This window comes from Dromiciops gliroides, chromosome 2, assembly GCF_019393635.1.
Source record: "Dromiciops gliroides isolate mDroGli1 chromosome 2, mDroGli1.pri, whole genome shotgun sequence".
NCBI classification, from domain to species: domain Eukaryota; kingdom Metazoa; phylum Chordata; class Mammalia; order Microbiotheria; family Microbiotheriidae; genus Dromiciops; species Dromiciops gliroides.
The window spans coordinates 502,859,735-502,884,653 of record NC_057862.1 but is presented as its reverse complement, the minus strand read 5'-3'; the positions used below and the strand labels follow the sequence as shown (position 1 = coordinate 502,884,653).

At 37.6% G+C, this 24,919-nt stretch overlaps 1 protein-coding gene across 1 annotated transcript in view; it reads right to left on the bottom strand.

The window, feature by feature from the left end:
- The window catches only part of MYT1L (myelin transcription factor 1 like), a 730,598-nt gene that overhangs the window by 325,661 nt on the left and 380,018 nt on the right, over nucleotides 1-24,919 (bottom strand). Inside the window, exon 7 of the mRNA XM_043981893.1 lies at nucleotides 19,227-19,387. The gene's annotated coding sequence lies outside the window, so the exon portion shown is untranslated. The remainder of the gene's footprint in view (nucleotides 1-19,226; nucleotides 19,388-24,919) is intronic.

The following is a 24,919-nucleotide window of genomic DNA, read 5'->3' as shown; positions in this document are numbered from 1 at the left end:
GTCTTATGACCTTTTGATAAGAGTTGAACACTAAAACTTTCCATTTGCTATATCTTATTCTTACTACTGGGCAGATAGGTGATACAATGTATAGAGCCCTGGGCCTGGATTCAGGAAGACCTGAGTTTAAATACGGCCTCAGACAATCACTAGATGTATGACTCTGGGCAAGTTTGTCTCAGTTTCCTCATCTGTAAAATGGAGCTGGAGAAGGGAATGGCAAACCATTTCAGTGTCTTTGCCAAGAAAATCCTAAATGGAGTCACCAAGAGTTGGACATGACTGAAACAACTGAACAACCACAACAAATCTCACTATGTGACCTGCCTACCTTCTTTTTCAGTTATGCGTTATATGTTATAAAAATATAATTACATGAATATATAATATATAAATATGTATAGATTAGCCTGATGATATCCCTTATTGCTTCTCTGATGCTTTCTTGGTAATGTGTTGCAGCCTACTCATAGCAATCATGCTCCTTTCTATAGCCCTTCAGTTTGGGGTAAACTTACATTTTAATTCTTCTGAGATTGTGAAACAATAGGAGTATATTTTTCTGCCATTCTCTGGTTATCTGCGTCACTAGAAAAATAAGACATACTATTTACTTACACAGAATCATAGATTTAGAGCCAGATGCAACTTTAGAGATCATCTAGTTCATAGTTGTCTGCAGGCTTCCTGCAGCCCACGACACTCCCAAGTGCAGCTAGATCCAGATTAAAATGTATCTGGGAAATATTTAACATAATAAATAAAAAAATACAATAAAACATAAATAATGTTTATGTGTTTTTAAGTCATATGTGCATTCAGGGGTCTTTATATATGGTTTAGTGACCCCTGTTTCTAATTGAATTTAACACCACTACTCTAGTCCAACTCTCTCACTTTATAGAAGAGGAAACTGAGCCCCAGAAATGTGAAGTGATTTGGTAATGATAGCATAATAAGTATCAGTGCCAAGATTTGAATATAGGCTTGTGGACTCTGTCTGAGACTTGTTCCTCTATATCTCAAATTATTCCTAAGCTTAGCAATATGTAGAGAAACTACAAGAGGAATGATACCTTCTTTCAAGGTACTCACTCACAACTGCTAATAAATGAATGTATCTGTCATCTCCTATTGTTTGTGACTTTTAAGTAACTCAACTGGAGGTTTTTTAATATTTACATAATCAAATAAAAAAGCTTTGGGGAAACATTAACTTACTTTCCACACAAATCATACTTATTTCTGTAACCAAAAAGCTTATGCACCATGGGTAGGCCAAAGGAAATCTCAATATGGGCTAGAAGGTTAAATGTGAACAGTGTCACTCAGTATGCAACCATTTGATAGTAAGTAGGGAGTGGATTTTAAATCTAGAAATGAGGGTTTGGGAACTTCAAAACTGGCCCCAGGGTATTTGCTTGTAACTAATATGTTGGGTTCCCTTCATCCAAGGAGGGATTCCTTATAGCCACATTTGAAGCTTTAAAAGCTAATGAAGCATTTGAAGGGATTTAAAAACTAACTCAAAGTTTCAAAAAGCCTCAAAGATGGCTGTAGGGAGTCTAAAAGGACGGTCATGTTTTAGCAAAAAAAAATTATTCACATCACAGGCAACTGAATAATTGCTTTGTAAACCTTAAAGCCCTATGAAAATGTGAGATAATATAATAATGAAAAAGTTATCTTTCCAAATAACATGTTGCTTATTATATTATTTTTAGGTAGTTGGAATATTATTCTGATGTAGTTACAGGGAAGAATAAAATCAAGGTGAGATTACACGTGTAAAGCTTAGCAAAGAGGAGGATGGCAAAAAATATTTTGGAAATTCATTTAGTATTAAGAAATAACAAATTCACAGAAACCTAGAGTTGAAAGGGACCCCAGATATTAACTAGTACAACACAGAGGCAGATAAGAAAGTGTTCTACAATATACTGGACTGGTGACAATCCATCCTTTTCTTAGAGGCCTCTAGGAAAGAGTTCCATCATTCTTCATGTGGTATCATTTTGGGTTCCCACATTATTCTGTTTACTTTCCTCTCTCTATATTCCAGTTTATCAATGTCAATTAAAAATCTCTATGTCTCCTTCCCTTTCTCTTCCTTTCCCCCTCTCCCTCTTAAAGTAAAGAGTTGAAAACATCCTTCAAATAAGTATTCATAGTCCAACAAAAAAAAATCTCAGATTGGCCATGTCAAAAAATTCTACACAAAAAGACCATAGGTCTTATAACATATTTCAAAGAGAATGCATGTCTCCTATACTTTCCTGACAGGAGGTGGTGGCATGTTCCATCTTCAGCAGCACTTTGTACTCATGGTTTATTATTACATTGATCAGAATTCTAAAATCTTTCAAAGTGGTTTCTCTTTATAATTGTGTATTCATTGTAGAAACCCCACTTTGCTCTGCATAAGTTCAAAGAGGTCTTCCTGTTTTCCTCTGAAACTGTTCATTTCACCATTTCTTATGGCATAACATTCTATTCTATCAACATACTATAATTTTTTATCCATTTCCCAATATGATAGACCCTTAGTTTCCAGTTTTTAGTGACTACAAAAAAAAAACTGCTATAAATACTTCTGTATGTCCAGGTCCTTTTACACTTTTTTTGATCTCTTTGGGTTATAGTATGGATCATGGTATACACATGTCCAGGTCAAAGGGTATACACCGTGTTGTAACTTTGGGGGCATAGTTCCAAATTGGTTTCTCGAATGGATGGACCACTTCACAACCAATAGTGCACTAGTGCAGTGGAATTTTCTATTCTAGTTCTATTCTGTTTCCAGAGGGAAAGTGTACATTACATAGTCTCTTATCAGTGTATTTCCTTGTTTCTTTCTCATTTGGTAGGAAGGATCATCTTTTTTGCCTAATTTCATTACTACTTTTAATATTCAGATGTAGACTTGAAAAATATAAATATATTTTTATTTAAAAGAATGGGTAATTCAAAGTCATGATAAAAATTTTAAAAAGCAAAACTTTTTCATACTTTGTTCAAGAGATTTGTGATTTCATCTTCGAGGGAACCAAGATGAAGACAACAAGAATCCAAGATGGAAGAGAAGGAAGAAGAAGTACAGTAGTCTCTTCTCCCCTACCTCCTTCAAACAGATGTACCATGATTGGTTTAGCAATTTCCCAAAAGGTAGGCACCGTATTTGTTTCCAGATTTGGGCTAGTATCAAAAGAGCGGCCAATGAATGACACTTAAAATGTCAGAACTGAAAATAAATACTCCAATTGTGGTCTGACTGGAGTGATAACCAGTGGGTTTTTTCACCTCTCTCACTCAAAATAATTCAGTTCTATAGATTCTACACACAATTGCATTGATTTTTTTCTAGTTTCATCATAATGTTGATTCATGGAACTTCTTGTTGACAAGTTAAGTCAATTCCTCATCTTGAACATGTATAAAAAGTTATTTAAATAAAGGTGAAGTACTTTTCTTTTATCTTTATTACATTTCATTTTGTTAGATTCAGCCTGTAATCTCTTAAGATCCTTCTGCATTCTGTTTTGTCATGCAATATGTGGTTTTTATATTATCTAAATTTTTATAAGCACGTCTCTTATTTATTCAATAAGATCATTAATAAAAATGTGAAAACAATCCTAAAACATATCTTTAGAGAGTTTCTTTCAGGATATCTTTTTTTTCCCTTTTTTTTAATGGACAATGAGGGTTAAGTGACTGATGCAGGTTCACACAGTTAGTGTCAAGTGTCTGAGGCCAGATTTGAACTCAGGTCCTCCTAAATCCAGGGCCGGTGCTTTATCCACTGTGCTACCTAGCTGCCCCAGTATCTATCTTTTAACCTATACTCTTTGCATATGACTGTATAGCCGGCTTTGAATCCTGCTGGTTTATAATCTAGTACCTATTATGCTCTTTTCCACATATATCAAGAGAGACTTTGTGTGTTTGCTGCTAAAACTAACACATAATAGCTACAACATGTAATCTTTCAACAACCAAAAAGCAATGGAAGTGACGTTAGTTTGGCCTGATTTGTTTTTCATGAACCCATCATATCTCCTCGCCTTTCCAATTCTGCACAAATAATTTATTTAATGTTTCATTCTGAAATTTTGCCAGTAATTGAAGTCAAGTCTATTAGTTTTTAGATTCTAGAATCTACTTTTCTTTTTTTGAAAATCAGGACATTTTCCCATCTCTAATCTTCTAGTACCTTTCTCAGCTACCATATTTACTAGATACTTCAGTATCCTTAAGCTGTAATTTATCTGGGCATGGCATGGAAAGTTTATTTAAATCAGTTTGGTGCTTTCTTGAAGCTTCTTTGCCCATCCTCACTGATATGTAATCCCTTCTTAACTGATTTTTTTTCTACTTTCTTCACTTTTAAGACCATTTTCTGTGATAGAGAAAATGGATCTTAAAAAGAATTTGAAGCTTGTGTTGGGTCAAGTGAAATCACTGGAGGTCTTTAAAGAGAGGGCAGATATAGAAGATAGCATTTGGGTATGTGTTGGAGTAGAGGCCTGTCCTGTCCTTTCCACTTCTGAGGTTTTCATAATCATTTGAGGCTGTAAATATTGTTCTCAACCAGGGGTATGCTGACAAATGTTTAACAACTGGCTCTGCAGAAAAAAAATGCATACAACACACTTGTAAGTTTAATCTGCATTATTAACATTTTCTCTATCTCTTTCTGAAGAAGCCCAATATGGTGTAGGTGCTCTTGGCTATAGCAGCACATTTGGTCAATGACCTAGGAGAAGCAGTGACAATAACATCTATTGTCTACATTTTGTATAGCTGGGAAATCTGAAAAGAGGATGCCAAACATGACAATAATAGCTGGCATTACTATACCACATTAAGTTTAACAAAATTCTTTCCTCACAACAGCTCTGTGAAGTAGGTTGTATGAGTACTATTGTTATTCCCCTTGGCTAGTGAGCAAACTGAGATTCAGAGTGGTTAAAGTGATCACAGAGGATCACACAGTTCATAAATTAGTTGTTTTTTTTTTTTTTAATGAGGCAATTGGGGTTAAGTGACTTGCCCAGGGTCACACAGCTAGTAAGTGTCAAGTGTCTGAGGCCGGATTTGAACTCAGGTCCTCCTGACTCCAGGGCCGGTGCTCTATCCACTGCGCCACCTAGCTGCCCCCATAAATTAGTTTTTGAACCCAGGTCTCCTCACATCAAGGGCAATAGATTTTCCACTATAACATGCTGCTTCTATCAAGCTTCCTTTTGGATTTTAGAGATTCTATTCCTAATAAGTTCCCTCAAGTCAACTGGCATTTTCCTTTCCATGGTCTTGGGATCATGAATACCCCAGACAACTGAAAAGCTAAGAGTGAATTCTTAGTAACCCTGGAGGACCCTTAACAAATGAAATATTGACATGGAACAGCTGACCTTTGCAGTCAGGGTAAAAATAAAACAAACCCTTGTGAACTAAATAAAAACAGCAGACCCTGCTGATACATTAGCAGGGGGTTCAGGATGCCTTCTGGAGAACAGGAAGAGTATGGGAAGAGGTCTGTGAAGGGTCAGTGAGCTGAATATAGAGGATTATGGGCACAGAGAGTGACAGAAAAGGAGAGGAATGAGGGAAAAGTGACCAAAATGCTAGAGGTGGTTCACAAACAATGCAAGAATGTGGCCTTTCATTAAACACAAAGGAAGTTGTACAAAGAGAAGGTAGGGTGTTATTCAAGTACCTCTCAGAGAGGAGGAGCACAGGGAGGTCCCACAAAACAGTTTTGACATTTTTCACTCTTCAAGGGCTGCTGGGATTAAAATCATCAGGCTGTTTGCATTGGCCACACGCATCCCCTTAATCTGCCCTCCTAGAGCACAGAATGGCTCCCTAAAGAGCAGGGGCCTATAGGCCTGGAGACCTTAGTTTAGTTCAGACAGAGTTACTAATTGTGTTGTGTTATTATGGATAAAATTTACTTGTGTCTTAATTTTCTTGTCTTCAGATGGGCATTATAAAACCTACCTGCCTCTCAAGAATGATGTACAGGTCTAATTTTTTAAAAAATTAAGCTTTTTAAACAAAGTTTTAGTAAACTATAAACTCATGATGAGTCAAAATAGTAGCTTACAAAGGCTAACATTGTTATAGACTACATTAAAGGCAGCACAGACCTAGCTAGCATTTATGTAGCCTCCACTGTACCAGGTATCATGCTAAGTGTTTTACAAATATCACATTTGATCCTTATAAACAACCCTCTGAGGTAGATCGTTATTCTCATTTTCCAGTGTAGTAAATTGTGGCAAACAGAGATTAAGTGACATGCCTAAGGTCACATAGCTAATAAGTGTATGAGGATAAATTTGAACTAGGGTCTTCCTGATTCCAGGATTAGTGCTCTAGCCACCGTAGCTGCAGAATGAGGGAGGTAATATTCTCTCTATCCTCAGGTTTGCATATATATTTGGAGTATTGTGTTCATATTTGGGTACCACATTTGAGAAAAGACATTAACAAGTAGAGGATAGTGTGAAGACTAGTGAGAAGAATGGTAAAGGGGGGGTGGAAACCGTGTCATACAGGAATTGGTCAAAGGAATTGGAGAAGCTCCAGCCAAGAGAAGAGAAGATTGGGTGTGTGTAGGTGTGTAGTGTGGCAACGGTAGCTGTCTGTAAGTATCTGAAGGGCTGTCGTGTAGTTGACAGACCACATTCATAGTCTGGCTACAGAGAAGAAATAGAGACAACACATTAGAAGTTTGAGAGGAACATTTTGACTCATTCAAAGGGTTTCCATTCTTTGGAAGTTATCAAGCAGAGGCTGACTGTCCAATTGGAAGGGACTGATGCAGCTCAGTGGTGAATAGAGTAATGGACTTGGAATCAGAAGGACTTAGTTCATATCCTATCTCAGATACTTATTAGTTCTTTCACCCTAGGCATATCACAACCATTGTGTGCCTTAGTTTTCTCATTTGTAAAGTGAGGATAATAATAGTACCCATCTTGCAAGGTTATTGTGATTATCAAATGAAACAACATATGTAAAGTGATTTACAAACCTACAATTGTTGCTGTTGTTATAACCAATGATAAAACATTGAACCTGTCTTGGGCTCAGTAATAGTACCTACTTCATAGGTTTCTGTGAGGCTCAGGCAAGACAACCTGTGGAAAGTGCTTTTCAAATCTTAAAGCACTATATAAATATTAGCAATCATCATCATTATCACTATTATTATATTTTAGTGGGAACATAGGCTACAAACATGTCTGAGTTAATTATCTCAGGCAAGGAAGGAAAAATAGGTTTTATGAGATAAGGTAATGCAAGATATATATCATTCTATTAATAATTTTCTTTTGTAACAGGAGATGAATGCCTCCATCAAGAAGTATTGAATAGGGGTGGCTAAAGCACCGGCCCAGGATTCAGGAGTACCTGAGTTCAAATCTGGCCTCAGACACTTGACACTTACTAGCTGTGTGACCCTGGGCAAGTCACTTAACTCCCATTGCCCTGCCAAAAAAAAAAAAAAAAAGAAGTATTGAATAAATGCTGCTCTGTGCTCTGCACTGTGTTTGGTGGTGCCTTTTCCCACAAGAAATATAAAACCAGTGTTCCTATCCTCAATGGAATGCAAGGTATGTGCCAAACAATCCCAGCAGAAGATATTCCATATAATAGTCTTAGTTACCAATAGAACAATGAACCTATTGGTGTGTAGGCAATAATTATGGCAGGATATAAAATGGTACTAAGTGTAGAATATAGATAGTTACTGGATGTAAAATTTGGCTTTCTTTGTTCCTGGGTTTTTAGTACTGCTGGAAGCAAAAGTAGACTGCTCAGACTTCATCTCATTCTCCCTAACTTCAACTTTCTCTTTACCTCTGTTTTATAATCCTTAAATAGAGCTCTTGAGTACCTCCAGGCTCACCCCCTCCTCCACAGTGGATATTTTGAACCTTTTCTTCTCAAGCCCTCAAATACCACCTCCCTTATGTTCCCACTAAATAAATGACTTTGATTTTTACTTTACCAACTGAAGATATTTTGGGCAGCTAGGTCATGCAGTGGATAGAGTGCCAGGCCTGGAGTTAGGAAGATCTGAATTCAAATGTGACCTCATATAGCTATATGACCCTGGATAAGTTATTTAACTTCTGTTTGTGTTGGTTTTCTCATCCATAAAATGGTGATAATAATAGCAGTTACCTCTCACGAGGATCAAATGAGATAAGTGCTTAGCACAGTGCCCAGCACATATTAAGCACCATATGTGTTAGTTATCATCATAATTATAATCTTATCTGCAATACTACTATATTGCTGCTGCTACTGCTGCTGCTGCTGCTGCTACTACTACTACTACTACTACTACTACTACTACTACTACTACTACTACTACTACTACCAGCATTTATATAGCACTTCAAGATTTAAAAAGCATTTTACACATGTTATCTCATTTAATCCTCACAACAACTCTGTAAGGTAGGTGCTTTTATTATCCTCATTTTATAGATGAGGAAACAGACCCAGAGAAGTTAGGCTATCTTTCAGTTATCCCATTATAATATCATGCCCTTTGACTTTTTCCATTGAATTTGATAATATGAACACTAAGGTCTTGCCTTTTTATAAATTTGGACAATTTTATTTGTGGAAAGGGACAGCAACATGGACAACTGAGAGAAAGCAGCACCTCGGAGAAAAAAATACATAGGGTAGAATATAGTTCTAAGAGGAAATGAGCGAAAGGTTTCAGAGAAAAACACTGATGTTAGAAGGAGCTGATTGTTTTCTTTCTTAATAATCAGTTTATATATGACTATTAGGAGGACCTTGAAGTTGATAGCTAGAAAACTCAGACAAGTAGGACTTTTGTTAACCACGGGGAATTGGATATTGTTTATTTGTAACAGGCCTGACAAGAATGTACATTTTGGTTTATTGCCCTAAGATAAAGGCCAGTCACTTCCCCCTAGGAGACTCTCCTTTGAGATTGGGTTGAGTCAGTGATGGGAGGAACAGAGGAGACAGAAGTAGAGTAGTAAGAACTGAGACTAGCTCCTGCTGTTTCAAGAGAGCTGATCTCAGAGAAATCCTGCTGGGTAGATGACTAAGCAGCCAAACTATGAGCTCAAAGAAGAGTTTACAGCATGCTTTGTTTACTGATGAGCTGATGATGGAAAGGCAGGTTTTTCATCTGATGCTTGGTGTTGAATAGTTTGGGGAGAAATCTTTGCTGTTGGGAGTTGAATGGAGGAAGAAGAATCCTTTGCAACTTAACAAAACTGACTGGGGAAAGGAGAGGTTTGTCTATCTTTGCTTCTATTGACCCCTAAGGTTTGAGAAAGGGAAACTCCTCAAAGCTTCACCAACAGCTGATCTGAATAGTTCTGCAGATCCTAGGCTTATGAAAACTGCTTTGGCTAAAAGAGAGTAATACTTCCTTAGGGGGCAGCTAGGTGGTGCAGTGGATAGAGCACCGGCCCTGGATTATGGATGGATCTGAGTTCAAATCCGGTCTCAGACACTTAACACTTACTTGCTGTGTGACCCTAGGCAAGTCACTTAACCCCAATTGCCTCACTAAAAAAATACTTCCTTAGATTCAAGACAAGTAGAAATTTAAGTGGAGTTAGCTGTGGAGAAACAACTTTGTCCAGCAGGTGTTTTTGTTTTGTTTTGTTTTTTTAATATTTTTTTTTGCTGGGCAGTGAGGGTTGTGACTTGCCCAGGGTCACACAGCCAGTCAGTGTCAAGTGTCTGAGGCTGCACCTGAACCCAGGTCCTCCTGAATCCAGGGCCGGCGCCTATCCACTGCACCACCTAGCTGCCCCCAGCAGGTGGTTTTAGTGTAGACTATTCCCTAAGGGATTCAAAGACATCTAGGCCTACAGTCCAGAGTTGTGAACTGCCCTAAGTACATGAGTTTCTCTATTCATGTGCTTCCAAACTATGCTTTTATAAGTTTGACACACTCTTCCCTCTCTGCATTGTGTGCATTTGTGGGAGAAGGTGAACTAGGTTTAAAGGAGTATTGTTATGATCATTCTTCTTTGCACTGTATTTAGTAACTATTTCATGATTAGGAGGAGCTAATTTGATTATTTGTTTATTTGGGAAACACACATTCATGAGAGCTTAGCAACCACAGTAATACCTAGCATAGCTTTCCTACTTAAGGGCTACCTTTAGGACCTTGACAATTAGTTACAGCCATGTGGCTGCTCCTAGAAACCCTCACTTCCCCTAATCTTCCAGAATGTGTCTAGGTTGGGGTAAACAAGTTGGCATAAAGAGAGAAGAGAGAGAAAGGATGATTGCCTGTAGTGCTGTGGCTCATACCTAGATGTTTATGCCCCATGCTACAAAAATCTTATCTTCCTTGGTTTCTTTGATAGTATGCTATCCTGGTTCTAAATGTTAGTGTGTTGGACTTGAGTTCTTTTCTTATTCCTCCTTAAACTAAAAGAAATCGATCTCTCAAACATCACTGAGAAACTACCATGTGAAAATCACTATCATGCACCTATAGAGAATACAAAGAAGCATGATCTGGACCTTGCCTTCATTAACCTTTCAATCTACACAACCAATTGCTTTGTTGTAACAGAACTAAGCTTCAATTCAGACATGTAATAGAAACCACATAGTCATTGTATAGGAATTTATTTGTAAGTAGCTGATATCTTCCTTTCCCCACTGTAACACAAACCCCTACCCTACTCCCCCAATATTCCCCAGTCACCCTGCAGTAGTTCTCTCTTTGAAAGTCAATGCTTTCAAAGCCAGCTAAAGGAAGTAAGAAGGTGACACTGGCCCAGAACCCCAAAACAAAATCCTGACTTTTTGTGAATTGTTTTCAAAGAGTGAATTTGGTTTAAGTGTCAGGGAGGGAAGGAAGAAGGTTGTTGAAAGTTAATTCTTATGGAATGGTACAAAAAAAGATTACGTAACCAGTGTACTTCTCTTCCCCTGCTTATAATGCAAATTGCACATAACCTAGTTTTTTCTTTATAAAAAATAACTTTTAGTCAGGCTCTTGAGAAGGCATGTCTGTAGGATTTTTAATATGATAGAATTCAGTGTAACCATATTGGGAAGCCAGTCTATGCATGGGGCCATTTTCCTGAGCAATAATACTTATTTTTGAATGGGATCTCATCAGGATGGGTAATCCCTCTGCAGATGGCAGACCATCCAACCTCCCTCATCCTGAACAAGCCTTTTCCATATCTTTTGCAAATCTTTTATACAGGATCTAGCTAATGAGTAGAGGTATAAATGTTCTGTGGATAACATTGCAGTATTTAAGCCATTCGTTTCTTATTCTTCATGCCTTACTTTCCTGAATATACATATCATTAATGATGTATTTTTGTACACTTCCCATGCATAAGCAAATGTTGGTTATGTCCTGAAGACTATTTACACCTACTGTAAGTATTTCAGCATGCCTTTGGACTTTGGGGATTTGCATTCTTTTATATATGGTTTTCTATGTTTTACAGTCACATAAGCTTCCCTATTTTTTTATTGGTGGCATTATTTTTCTAGTCTCCCACACTAGAAAATTCACAGTTTCCTTTGATTGTTCATTGTGTATAGTGTTAAAAACATAGGACTAGAAGTTAGGAGACATGTGTTCAAACTGACCTCCACTTACTTTGTGAACAAGTCACTTCCCTTCTAAGCCCCAATGTTTTTATCTGTAAACAGGGAAGAATGTAAGTACTCACTTCACAAGGTCATTTCAAGAATTGCATGAGATAATATATGTAAGGGGCTTTTCAAACTTTGAATATCTATATAAATGTTAGTTCCTATTCTAACCCATAACTCAAAAAGTCTCTAACTCTTCCTTTTTTTTTTTTTTTTGCAGAGCAATGAGGGTTAAGTGACTTGCCCAGGGTCACACAGCTAGTAAGTATCAAGTGTCTGAGGCTGGATTTGAACTCAGGTCCTCCTGAATCCAGGGCTGGTGCTTTATCCACTGCCCCATTTAGCTGCCCCCTCTAACTCTTCCTTTTAAGGAAGATTGGATCTGCCATTTCTCATGTCACAACTCTAACCTGAATTATCATGTCCTTGTGCCTTTAGTATTGGTATAGCCTTCTACCTGGTTTTCCTGTCTCTATCTTCTCTAAGATTCAATCCTTTATTCCAGTTGATCAATCTCTTTCATCCCCTTATTTCCAAGTAATAGAGTCATATAGTCTAAAGAGTGCTGGAATAGGAGTTGGAGGACTTGTTTGATTCCTGGCTCTATGACTTATTATTTTTGTGACCTTGGGCAAGTTCCCTCTTTGGATCTCAATTTCTTTATAAAATGAAAGCAGTGAACTATATGATCTTCAAGTTCTGGTCTGTCTCTAAATCCTATAATCCCTATGAACTTTAAATGTTCCCTATTGCCATTTATCATCACTTCTAAGGCCTTGCACATACTCAGACAAATCCATTTCTAATCTAGCCCACCTTATTTCTCATTCCTGGTTGCACCATTCACCTATAGCCTGGTTTCTTTATTGTGCCATTGTCGTGTACCCACTTCTGTTCCTTTAATCAGGCTACTCTCCTTTCCAGAGTTCCTTTTCCTATTTGTGCCATTCAAGGCTTGGGTCTTATCCTGTTTTTCATATCAGGTTTTCCTTGAGGATGCCTGCCAATTCTACCCTCTCTGAAATATTATGTGTACTAAGCTATACATAACAAAACAACAGGAAGAAAGAAAAAATAATTTAACATTCAAGCAAATGATAAATTCTTAGTTACTCATAATTTGTCCTTATGAAGTCTAAGAAGTCCTAAAGTTACTTATAGAGTCTTTTTTGGGGGGGGGGCAGGGCAATGAGGGTTAAGTGACTTGCCCAGGGTCACACAGCTCATAAGTATCTAGTGCCTGAGGTAGGATTTGAACTCAGGTCCTCCTGAATCCAGGGCCGGTGTTTTCTCCACTGCACCATCTAGTTGCCCCCTCTTAGAGAGTCTTAATACACTAACCATAATGCATCAAGTAGATACATTGTAAATATTTCTTTAAAGAATTGGTAGAATTTCTGTTTTTATTTTTAATGAAGAAAATAAAAACAAAATGAAACAAACAAAACCCACTGAGGTTATATGTACCTGGGGGCAGCTAGGTGGTACAGTGGATAGAACAAAGGACTTGGAGTCAGGAAGACCCAAGTTCAAACAAAGTTCAACCTCAGTTCAAATTCTACCTCAAACACTTACTAGCCATGTGACCCTGGGAAGGTCCCCTAACTTCTTTCTGCCTCAGTTGCTTCATATGTAAAATAAAGATAATAATAGCATCTACCTCACAAAGTTGATATAAGAATCAAATGAGTTAACATATTTAGAACAATTTGTAAATCTTAAAGTACTTGGTAAATGCCAGTTATCATTAATTAATTATTATTGAAATAAATTGTAGGGAGCTCAATTTATCTTTTAAGTATACTTTGATTTTGAAAATTGCTAACAAAATTTCTCTTCAACTAAATATTTTTCTTCTCCTAGTGATCAGATAATTTTTTTGGTGGATTAAAGAGGGTTAAGTGACTTGCCCAGGGTCACACAGCTAGTAAGTGTCAAGTGTCTGAGTGCGGATTTGAACTCAGGTCCTCCTGAATCCAGGGCTGGTGCTTTATCCACTGCGCCACCTAGCTGCCCCTCAGTTTTTCCTAGCAGACATGTTTGTAGCCTATGTTCCCACTAAAATATAATAATAATGATGATGATGATTGCTAATATTTATATAGTGCTTATGAGGAAGTCCAATCCATGGTTGGGAAGCTGTAATTATCAAAAATTTCTTTTTTATATTGAGCTAAAACCTGATTCTCCCTAATACTTACCTTGAATCATAGTTCTCTTACTATCCCCCTCCCCTTTTCTGGGGCCAAGCTATAGTTATAGTTAGAGAGAATAAAGCCATAAAGATTTAGAGCTAGAAGGTTATGTAGTCTAGCCCCTTCATTTTATATATGATAGAATCAAGGCCCAGAGAGATGAAATGATTTGTCTCAAGTCGCACATCTAGTAATTGTCAGAGCTGGGATTTAAACCCGACTCCAAATCAAGTGCTCTTTCCTCTACCCCAGACTTTTTAACCTTGTTTGTATCATTGATCCCTCTGAAAGTCTAGTGAAACTGATGGGACCTGTCTCAGAATGTTTTTAAATACATGAAACAAAATACATGGGGTTAAGAAGGAATTTTTAAAATTCAAGTTCCCCAGGTTAAGAACCCCTGCACCACACCACATGATAATCCTTCTTTTTGTGATGAAGTACTATTGCGCTATAAGAAATGATGAACTCATTGATTTTAGGAAAACATGGGTAGACTTGCATGAAATAATAAAGAGCAAAATGAGCATAACCAAGAGAACATTGTATACAGTAATAGCAATATTGTTTAAAGAACAACTTTGAATGATTAAGTCATTTTGTCTATTATAAATACCCCAATTAAATACAAAATAACTATAAAGATAATAATCTGCATCCCCAGAAAGAACTGATAAATAGAAGTATGTATAGAATGATTTAATATGTATGTGTATATATAGATACACACATATTTGTGTCTAATGGTAGCCATTTCTAGGGACAGGGGGAGGAAAGTGAAAGGGGAAAAAAGAAAAGAAATTTATATGTTAACTATTATATATTTTAAAGAAATACCAAGTTGTACATAATGGATTTGCAGTTTTATGTGTAATAATTAAAAAAACCCTATGATGTTATGGAATTGTTTGTTTTATTTCAACAGTTAAAAATAAAATAAGTTTCCTGTGAGGTCCTATCCAACTCTTGATCCTATGGTTCTAATTCTTCCCTTTCCTAGACTTGTTATAATTAGTTCCTACAATCAAAGCTTATATGGAAAGACCTGAGGTTTTTTACCCCTCCATTTGGTCCATGTTCCAGTTTGTCAGCATCCCTTCTAAAATATATTGTCTAGAACTGAACCCAATATTCTAAATATGGTATGACCAGAAAAAAAAGAGTCCTTGAAGAGGAAGTAAGAAATTTGAGAAGGAAAGTAGGAAAGGACTTTGGGAAGGCAGAGAAGAATCTAACTTGCTCTTCTAAATTGAAATATTTTTTTTCTATATCATGGGAGAGAGGAGTTGAATTGTTTTAAATTAGCATCTTAGGAGAAAAACACTCAGATAGCTAAAGAAAAATTAGACCAGTTCATGTTGTTATCTAACACATAAAAAGGGTGGACAACAATCACAATATAGCTACAAAACCCCATTTATCTCAGTTCTTGGACGACCTTGGGCAAATCACTTAACTTCCCTGTGCCTCAATTTCCTTTGAGGTCCCTTGTAGGTATAGAATTATGATCCTCTAACTTCTGATAAAACAAGAAAAATGTTTCATTCATTCAATCAATAAATAAGCATAAGTTGAGCACATACTATGAGCCAGGCATTGAGTTAGGTACTGGGGATCTAAGTATAGAAGAGAGAGATTCTTTTCCTCCAAGGAGCTTCCATATTCCTACTGAGAAATATGTGTGTATTGGAAAAGACCAGAATGGTGGTGGGGACAATGGAATAAGTTTACAGATAAATATTAAGCCTGTATTGGACCTGTACAAAATAAATAGAAAGTAATTTGGATGTGGTACTAACAACCAGGAGAGTCAGAGTAGGTCTCTTAAAGGACATAGAACTTTAGCTTAAAGCGATCTAGGTGAGCCAAGAAGGGAATGCTTTCCTGGCATGGAGGAAAGTTTCTGCAAAGATATGGAAGTGGTGGGTGTGTGCAGAAATTTGTGTTACAGGGAACAGCAAGCATGATAGTCTTACTAGAGTATAGGTTATATGAAAGGTAATAATGTATTGTTTCTTTTTTTCCCTTATTTTGTTAAGTAATAAACATTTTTATTTACAGTTTTGGGTTACAATTTTTATCATTTCTTTAAAAAGAGGCTGGGGCCAGATAGATTGTGAATAAATTTCAATGTCAAATAGAGGCGCTTGTGTTTTATCCTAAAGGCAATCCTGAAACTTCTTGGTCAGGATTGTGGCAATCAGACTTATGCTTTAGGGGAAAAAATAATTTGACAGCTGTGTGGGAAATGGATTGAAGAGAGAGAGAGAAGATAGACGTAGGATAACTGATTAGGGTGCTTTTGCAATAATCTGGCCAAAAGGTGATGGAGGCTTGAGTTGGGGTGTTTGTGGTGCTATAGGAGGAAGGGAAAATATATAAGAGATATTGATGAACTAAAATTGACTTGACTCAGTAAGTGGTTTGATATGACATATGAGTAATAGTGAGGTCAAGGATGACTCAAGTTGTACACCTAGGTGGCTGCAAGAATAGTGGTGTCCCTAACAGAAACAGGGAAATTAGGAAGAGTGATGAGTTAAGTAGTAAAGAAAATGATCTCTGTTTTGGTCATTTTGAATTTGAGATGACTACATCAATCCATTTTCCATTCAGTCACTAAAGTGATTTTCTTAAAACACAATTCTGATCATGTCACCTCCCTACTCAATAAACTCCAGTGGCTTCCTGTTGCCTCTAAGAGCTGAAACCTCTATTTTTACAGAGGAAGAAATTGAGGCCCAGAGAGACAAGGTTGCTCTTAGAGGAAGAAATAATATAAGAAGCTGAGGAATGCATTCCTGGATATCAGGCAAATATAGGTTATGGTACAAAAAGATAATTCAATATTAGCTTAAAAAACCCCCAAACCCCAAAAAAACCCCAAAACAAGTCAAATGTGCCAGGAAACAAATATCTATTGAAAGACTAAATAAGTAGGGGACAGGGCTTGAAAAGAACTCTGCATTTAGAGTTAGAAGACCTAAATTCCAGTCCTGCCTTTCCTATTTGCTAGCATTATGACCTTAGATTTTAGAACTGGAAGGGATTGTAGATATCATTTCTTCCAACTCTCTCACTTAACAGATAAGGAAATGAAGCCCTTGAAAAGGAAGTGACTTGTCCAGTGGGTTACAGACAGTAAGTAGCAGAGAGATTATTCAAAAACAGATCATGTTATTCCAAATTCAATAGTCTTTTTTTTGTGGGGCAATGAGGATTAAGTGATTTGCCCAAGGTCACACAGCTAGTAAGCATCAAGTGTCTGAGGTCAGATTTGAACTCAGGTCCTCATGAATCCAGGGCTGATGCTTTATCCACTGTGCCACCTAGCTTCCCCCTTTAATAGTCTTTTGACTACAAGTTGCTACTCTCTTGGACAAATCCTTCTTCCTCTCTGGGCCTCAGTTACATCAAATTTGATATGAGGAATCTGGACTAGATGATCCTTAATATCCTTTCCAGCCTTGAAAGTTCTATGATTCTATGGTTTGCTTTATCAGTAGGGAGATACAATATGGCTGGGAAGGGGACTATGAGGACAGGGGGAGATATCTGCTGGCAGATGGATGCTAGGGCCAGACTGGCAGCAGGAACTTGAAGTCAGTGATAGAAGGTCACAGATTCCTCTTCCTATGGGGTGTGTATTTCTGCTTTCCCCTGGATTCAACTGCTGGTTTCTAATTGTAGTGTTTGCTGGAGTCTACTATTTACTTGTCCTTAGCTATTCAGTTCCTTCAAGTCTATTTGCTTGCTATTTTCTGCGGCTCTTTTAGACCTGTAGCAAATAAAACTGGCCCATTCCACCACATCTTCTATAAGGGAGCAGGAAGACAGTGGCTTCTGAATATACCTTGTATGATTTCATGGGCTCCTCCAGCTCTCCAGATTTCTCCACTATTCTCTTATAGAGGAAATGTCTTTCTTTCGACAATTAGATTAAAAAAATTAAAATATGAATTATAGTGGAGATAGCACGTCAGTGTGCATGAGTTCAAGAATAAGGTATAATAAGTCAGTCATCCATAAAGGGAAAAGAACTGACAGCAGATTATTTTTTAATTTTAATCAATTATGAAACGAGAATTTATTAAGTCCCATGTGCCCAGCACTGTGCTTTTATACTAAGGTATATATAAAAGTTTCTGCCCTTAGGGAGCTTACATTCTATACAGAGGGACAATATGTGCATATATACAAAATAAATATAGAGGAATCGATGGTGGTGGGGAGGAGCTAATAACTATGAGAGCATGAAAGGTCTCATTGGTGGAGGTGCTTTTTAAGCTGAGGGATGGGATGACAATTAGAGTTGGGAGTAGGTCGTAGAAAGAGGAGGTTGGGGATGGGAAGACAAAACTCAAAGACTTCAAGGTTGACCAGGATAGAAACTGTTTCCCCATATGTCGGTGAAGGTAAAAGACAGTGCAGCAAATAGACATTCTATTTAGAATTTTGTCCTGCTGCTTTAGTAGCAGTCTGCTTTATATCATTTGTTTCCCCTGTCCTCACCCATGTCTTTCTTGAAGATGGTTGAACTTATGTAAAGGTTATTTATTCTCAGCATAGCATAGTTCATACAGCATGGGATGGGGAGTAGGGGAGGTTGGATTCTCATCCTGGCTCTGTCACTTACTAGCTATGAAATTATCAAATTACTGCTCTCTCCACCTAGCTTGATCCTCCAAAAAATGAGGAGATTGGATTTGATGATTGCTAACTTTCTTTATGATTCTGAAATACTATGTATTGCTTCATGTGCACACAATGTATAACTCTGTCTACTCATTCACACAAGTACACTCGGTGACTCTTCATATTTAAATGTTTCCCTGTTTTGTTTTTTTTTTTCTTCTTGGTTTTGCTAATGCATATACCACAGTTTAGCTGGTCATAATCTCTGAGGCTCAGAAATGTTAAGTGAATAGTCCAAAGTTCCAAGCTAAGCGGCATAGCAAGGATTTGAACCCACGTTCTGTGGACCTTTTGTCATTATCCACATGCTCCCTCCAGTGACTGCACCTTTTTTCACCTGGGGTAGTAAAGCTCCCTTTCTAACTCATAAGAAGGCGGAGCTTTTCATGGAATAAGAGGATTATAGATTTAGTGAGGTAAGTTTTATTTGGCTTTGGTTTGGTGTAGGAAAACTGAATGTTCATTGGATCAAATGATGTTACAGGCATTTAAACAATCACCCAAACTGGTCCTTATTTGGAAATAAATAAACAAAAGTTCTGTTACTTAGCACCAAGTATGCACTTATAGGTCATATTGCTTTATGTACATACATACATATATATGTACATACAATAAACTGTTTTTTTTTTTTCAGGCACACCCCATATGTCCAAAGGTAAAGAAGAGACCACCATTTACCTTACAGAAAGTATTTTCTCTTAAGTAGGGAGGCAGCGTGGTGGCTCAATGGGAAAAGACACAGGTCTGAGGGTCAGGAGCTCTGAGGTCTAATCCTTGTCCTCTCCAGCTGTGTGACCGTGGAGGAATCACTTAATCTCCCTGTGCCTCAGCTTATCCATCTGTAAAATATGGAAAACAGCATATAGCATCTTTTTAATTTACTTGAGCCATAAATAGGAATAAAACATTAATATCATGCTCTCTGAATTTGTCAACTAGTAGGTTTTAGAGACTACCAACTGTCATTAGGCATAGAAATATCCTTGTTTATGTATATAAGATCTCCTAAGCTTTAGAGGCATCATGGTAAAATAAAAGACAGTGGTTTTGGAATTAGTTCAATTCACAAATTTGCTATTTATTAGTTATATAATCTTGGGCATATGACTTACTATTTATGGGACTCTCCTCAAGTATAAAATGAGGAGATTGAACTGAATAGGTGGTTCCCAAACTTTTCAGTTATGATGCTCTGTTAATGGCAAAACATTTAACAGACAACTACATAATAGTAGTTGTACCTTTGATTGAGAAAAAGTATTGTGACAAAAACTGCTGAAGTAGTACTTTTGAATTAATTTGTATTTTAATTAACATCGATGATATAAAATTATATATATATGCAAGACATTTATTAGGCTTACAAAAATCTGTGTTTGCTTATTTGTTATATTGGCTTGCTATATATATGTATATATATATATTTTTTTGTTTGTTTGTTTGTTTGTTTTGTTTTGTTTTGTTTTTTTGCAGGGCAATGAGGGTAAAGTGACTTGCCCAGGGTCACACAGCTAGTAAGTATCAAGTATCCAGATTTGAACCCAGGTAATCCTGAAGCTGGCGCTTTACCACTGTGCCATCTAGCTGCCCCCTATATATTTTTAAAAGCTAAATAAAAATCAAAAGGACAATGCTTAGTGTATGTATAGATTTACTGTTTTGCCACAGCTTTGAATCCCTTATAGGTTTCCTTGTCCTTTTGTTGATAACAACTGAAAGAGATGATCTCCAAAGTCCTTTCCAAATGTAAGTCCTATTGACCTGTGATTAGAAGCTACAAAGTAGGCCTTTGGATTCCCACAGTTAAGATCCTGTTATTGTGGTTTTGCAGGATGGGTCTGGACTGGGATAAAGCCCGAAACTCCTTTCCCCAGGAAAATTAGTGCTGCCTATTTTTATCAGATCACTCAGAGCACTTATCAAATGATGGATAGTTCTGTTGGCTGTTAGTGATTTTAATCTGCTCAAAAGAGTTCTGGAGTTTCTACCTCCATTTGGGATGTTTACCCCAAAACTGATAAGACATTCCAGGGGTCTGGGAAATGAATTCTCCCCAAAGCTGGGTCAAGGGGAACCAGTGTTGAACTCCTAGGTTAGCTTCAGAATAGAGATTGTATACTGGCATAGCCTAGACAGTTGGGTGCTAGAGGGAGTTAGTTGGTTAATGGCATCAAGATGAACTGAATTCAAATTTGGCTTCAAACACTTACTAGCTCCGGGGTCCTGGGCAAGTTACTCAACTTCTGCTGCAGTTTCCTCAACTGGAAAATGGGGATAATAGTATCTACTTCCCAGGATTGTTGTGAGGACCAAATGTGTTATTTGTAAAGTGATTAGCATAATGCCTAACACACTGTTGTTGTTTGTTGTTGTTGAGTCATTTTTAGTTGTATCCAATTCTTTGTTACCCCATTTGGTGTTTTCTTGGCAAAATTACTGAAGCAGGTTTCCATTTCCTTCCCAGCTCTTTTTACAGATGAGGAAAAGGAGATAAAACAGGGTTAAGTGACATGCCCAGGACCACACAGCTAGTAAGTGTCTGAGGCTAGATTTGAATTTAGGAAGATGAGTCTCTCTGATTTCAGGCCCAGCACTCTATGTACTGTGCCACCTACCTGCCCACAGCATAGCTGGCACATGGTAGGCACGTAATAAATGCTGATTTCCTTCCTTCCTGTAGTAGCTTTAGAATCAGATCAGACTCTTGACAGTAGAGGAGATCCTGCATGCATAAATGATTATGCATGAAGTTCCACACTCAATGTGATTTGAAGGCTGCTGAAAAACCATGCGAGGCCTTGTCCCCCTGGATCCCTCCCTGTCTATCTGGCTTGTTATTAGCACCTTTAGTCACAAATGCTTTAGCCAAGTTAGGTGGGTGTTTCAAAATCTAGACTCAAGAAGGTCACTAAAAAGGTCACATTAATACCTTGTTATGGATTATATTAGCCGTTAACTGGTTTTTACCCTCAAAGTCATGGGAGGTAGGGCAGAGATAATGATTAGAATAATTTACAGTTTTAGAGGTACCACACAGTGCAGGCATTATTATCCTCATTTTGAAAATGGAGAGACAGGCTCAGAGAGATAAATTACTTTGCCCATGGTCATACAACTAGTATTAACAACAAACATATATTTGGCCAAAGAGGGAGCCATAAAGTTCAGCTAAGGCATGAATCCTGCTCTCAAGGAACATACATTTTTTTGGAGTCCAAATGCAGCATTCTGTCCCTAACATCATACTTCCTTCAAAAACACAACTTCTGGAGAAGCACTGTGTTGGAATGGATAAAGAGAGTGGTTTTCACATACAGGAAAAACTAAGTTCATCCCCTGTCTCTGAATCCATATTAGTTGGGTGATCCAGAGCAAGTTCCTAAACCTCTCAAGGCCCCAGGCAATTATAGAAATTACAGAACAGATGCTAATCTCCATTAGTAGAGGGAGTTTCCTCATTGGGAATTCTCACCACCAATGAAATCACTCTTCTACCCACAGGTCTAACTCCAAATTAAAAATATACCTCTGGCCATGCTGTTGCTTCATTGTGGACAATTTCAAAGTTGGATGGATAAGGCAGAACATTTTCTGGGTGATGGATGATATCATGGTGGGGGGTAGGCAGAAACCTATATGGCAGGATGGGGGAAGTTATGCATCAATGTAGGTAGTCTGAAAAAAGTGACCTTCATTTATTTTACAAGTTACCCAAAATGATGTTGTGATTTTAGTTCCACAATTTATGGGAAGGAAAACCACTGAGACACCTGGAAGGCAGCATGGTCCTGTGGAAAGAGCACTGGACCTAGAGTTCAGGCAGTCTTGGTTTTTATATTTACTATCTATGTGAATCTCAGTTTCCCCATCTGCAAAAATGGAAATACCAACACTTGGATCAACCTATCACAAAGGATTGCTATAGGGAGACCTGTTGTTAAACCTTAAGGGCCTATGTATAAAGGTTAATTATTCATATTACCAGTTTACAGATTAAATGCTTCATTATGTAAGTAACATATTTCTGCTTAAATAACAAATTGTTAGTGTGACCCTTTGGCTACATTCCTTAGGACTTAAATAGTTAGTATAAATATTATTATCTTCATGCTACAAATGAAAAAAACCCCTGAGATTTAGAAAAGTCAAGTGACTTGTCCAAGGTCAAACAGGAATTTGAACCCAGGTCCTCTGATTCCAAATCAGTATTCTTATTACTTATTGTACCATAATACCTTGTCCAAAGCCACATGGCTAGTAAGCAGCAGAGTTGTAATTTCAACCCAAGATTTTTAGTTCTAAATTCTATACAGCTGGATTAATTAGGACACAAAATATTTCAGGGAAATATCAAGAACATGTGACTTCCTACCTTTGGTCTAGCAGGCCAATGTTCCCTTTATCCCTCTGCTGACATATTGCAGGCTTTCAGACAAGCTATTAAGGATTTTGCTATAAATTCCTCTTTTGATGCTACTATATTTTCATGGAAACGTTTCTGGGATAACTGAAAGCAGTACAATTCTGAGCAAAAAAATTACTTCAAACTTTAAGGGAATCCATTATGATACAAAACTGAGTCAATTACAACCACGTATTGAAGAGCCTGACCCCCTAAATCTCTAGTGGGTTCATTCGCACTACTGATTGGAAGACACAGCTATGCAGATATTAGCTTGGCTTACTAATAACTCATTTATTTAGCACATTCATATTTACAATTTTTTTTCACATACATTATATTATTTGAGATTCACAACAAGCCTATGAATGACCTCACAGACAACATAAATGTTATTCCATTTCAGTTAGGAAAGCAAAGGCTTAGAGTGAAATACCCAAGTTCATATGCCAGTAAATGGCAGGGGTAAGACTCCAATGTGAGCCTTCTAATGTCAAGTCCCTTGCTCTTTTCGCCATCTCTTGTGCTTCTATACATTTGAAAGTTGGAATAATTTGATTCCTTGAACTGTTACTGTCTTAAATTTTTTTCCCTCTTCGTCTTTAAGGGAGTACTTTTTGGGGGGTGATCTTGTACTTTGTATTTCTAATTTACAGGGGGCAGTTTGGTACGGTGGAAATAACCCTGGTTTTGGAGTCAGAGGACCTGGCTTGAGATCCTGCCTATGACATGACTGTTACTTAGCATCCCAGGGCCTCACTGTCCTCAGAATAGATGGCTTCTAAGGCCACAGAAAGCTTGGCCTTTGCCTGGTTGATGATTCTTTCTTAAGGTCTTCCATGTCTTGTTAGTATTGACCAAAATCCTTAGAAATACAACTATACTATAATTGTAAGACATGGATTTTAGGATTCCAATTCACGGTGAGAATTCCAGTTTCTCACCTACAAAAATGTGTGTGTATGTGTGTACTCATATCTTGCACATATTTTTTGGAGACATCATGAAATACAGGGTGGAATAATACTAAGGGAATAAACTGAGTTGGAAGGTCTGAGTTCAAATCACTTGAAATCACAATATTTAGAGATTATCTAGGCCAGTACCCTTACTTGACAGAGGAAGAAGCTGAGGTTCAGCAAAGTCACAAAGGAATCAGGAAAAGACCCACAGTTCTAGTTCTTTCAGTTGCACAACGTGGACCCTGCCTAGGGGAACTGAGGCAAGTTTCTCTGTGTCTTAATGTTACCTGTAACATGAGGTTAATGTTATGATCCCTGTGGACTTCATATGGCAGGTCTTGATGTGTGTGTGTGTGTGTGTGTGTGTGTGTAAAAACAGGAACTACAATCATTTCATGACTTCTTGAAGGACTGTTATTTTTGTTGTTCAGTCATGTCTGATTGATTCTGCATGATGACATTTGGGGTTTTCATGGCAGAGATCCTAGAGTGGTTTTCCATTTCCCTCTCTAGGTCATTTTACAGATGAGGAAACTGAGGCAAACAGAATTAAATGATTTGCCCAGGGTCACACAGCTAGTAAGTATCTGAGGTCAGATTTGAACTCAGAAGATGAATCTCCACAGCTCCAGGACTGGCACTCTATCCACTGTGCCACTGAGCTGTGCTCTTGATGGACTAACAACATAGAAATCCCCTGGGCAACTGGTGGCTCAATAGTGGACTACTATTAAAGGAGAAATGAAATATAAGAGACTATGCAAGGACAATGCAAAATCAATAGTCTCATTTGCTGTTGTAACAACTATTTGTTGACCTTGCATAAGTGACACCTGTCAGAATTGTTACCTCAGCCCAGTAGTTTTGTCTAAAAGGACTTCTTTCAAAATTGTAAAACTAGTCACTTTTCCCTGTCTACTATTTTTGAATGGGGAATGCCTTATTCTGATAACAACTGTTAGTTGCATGGCAAACACTCCTCCCCAGAAATCTCCCTTATCTCCCTT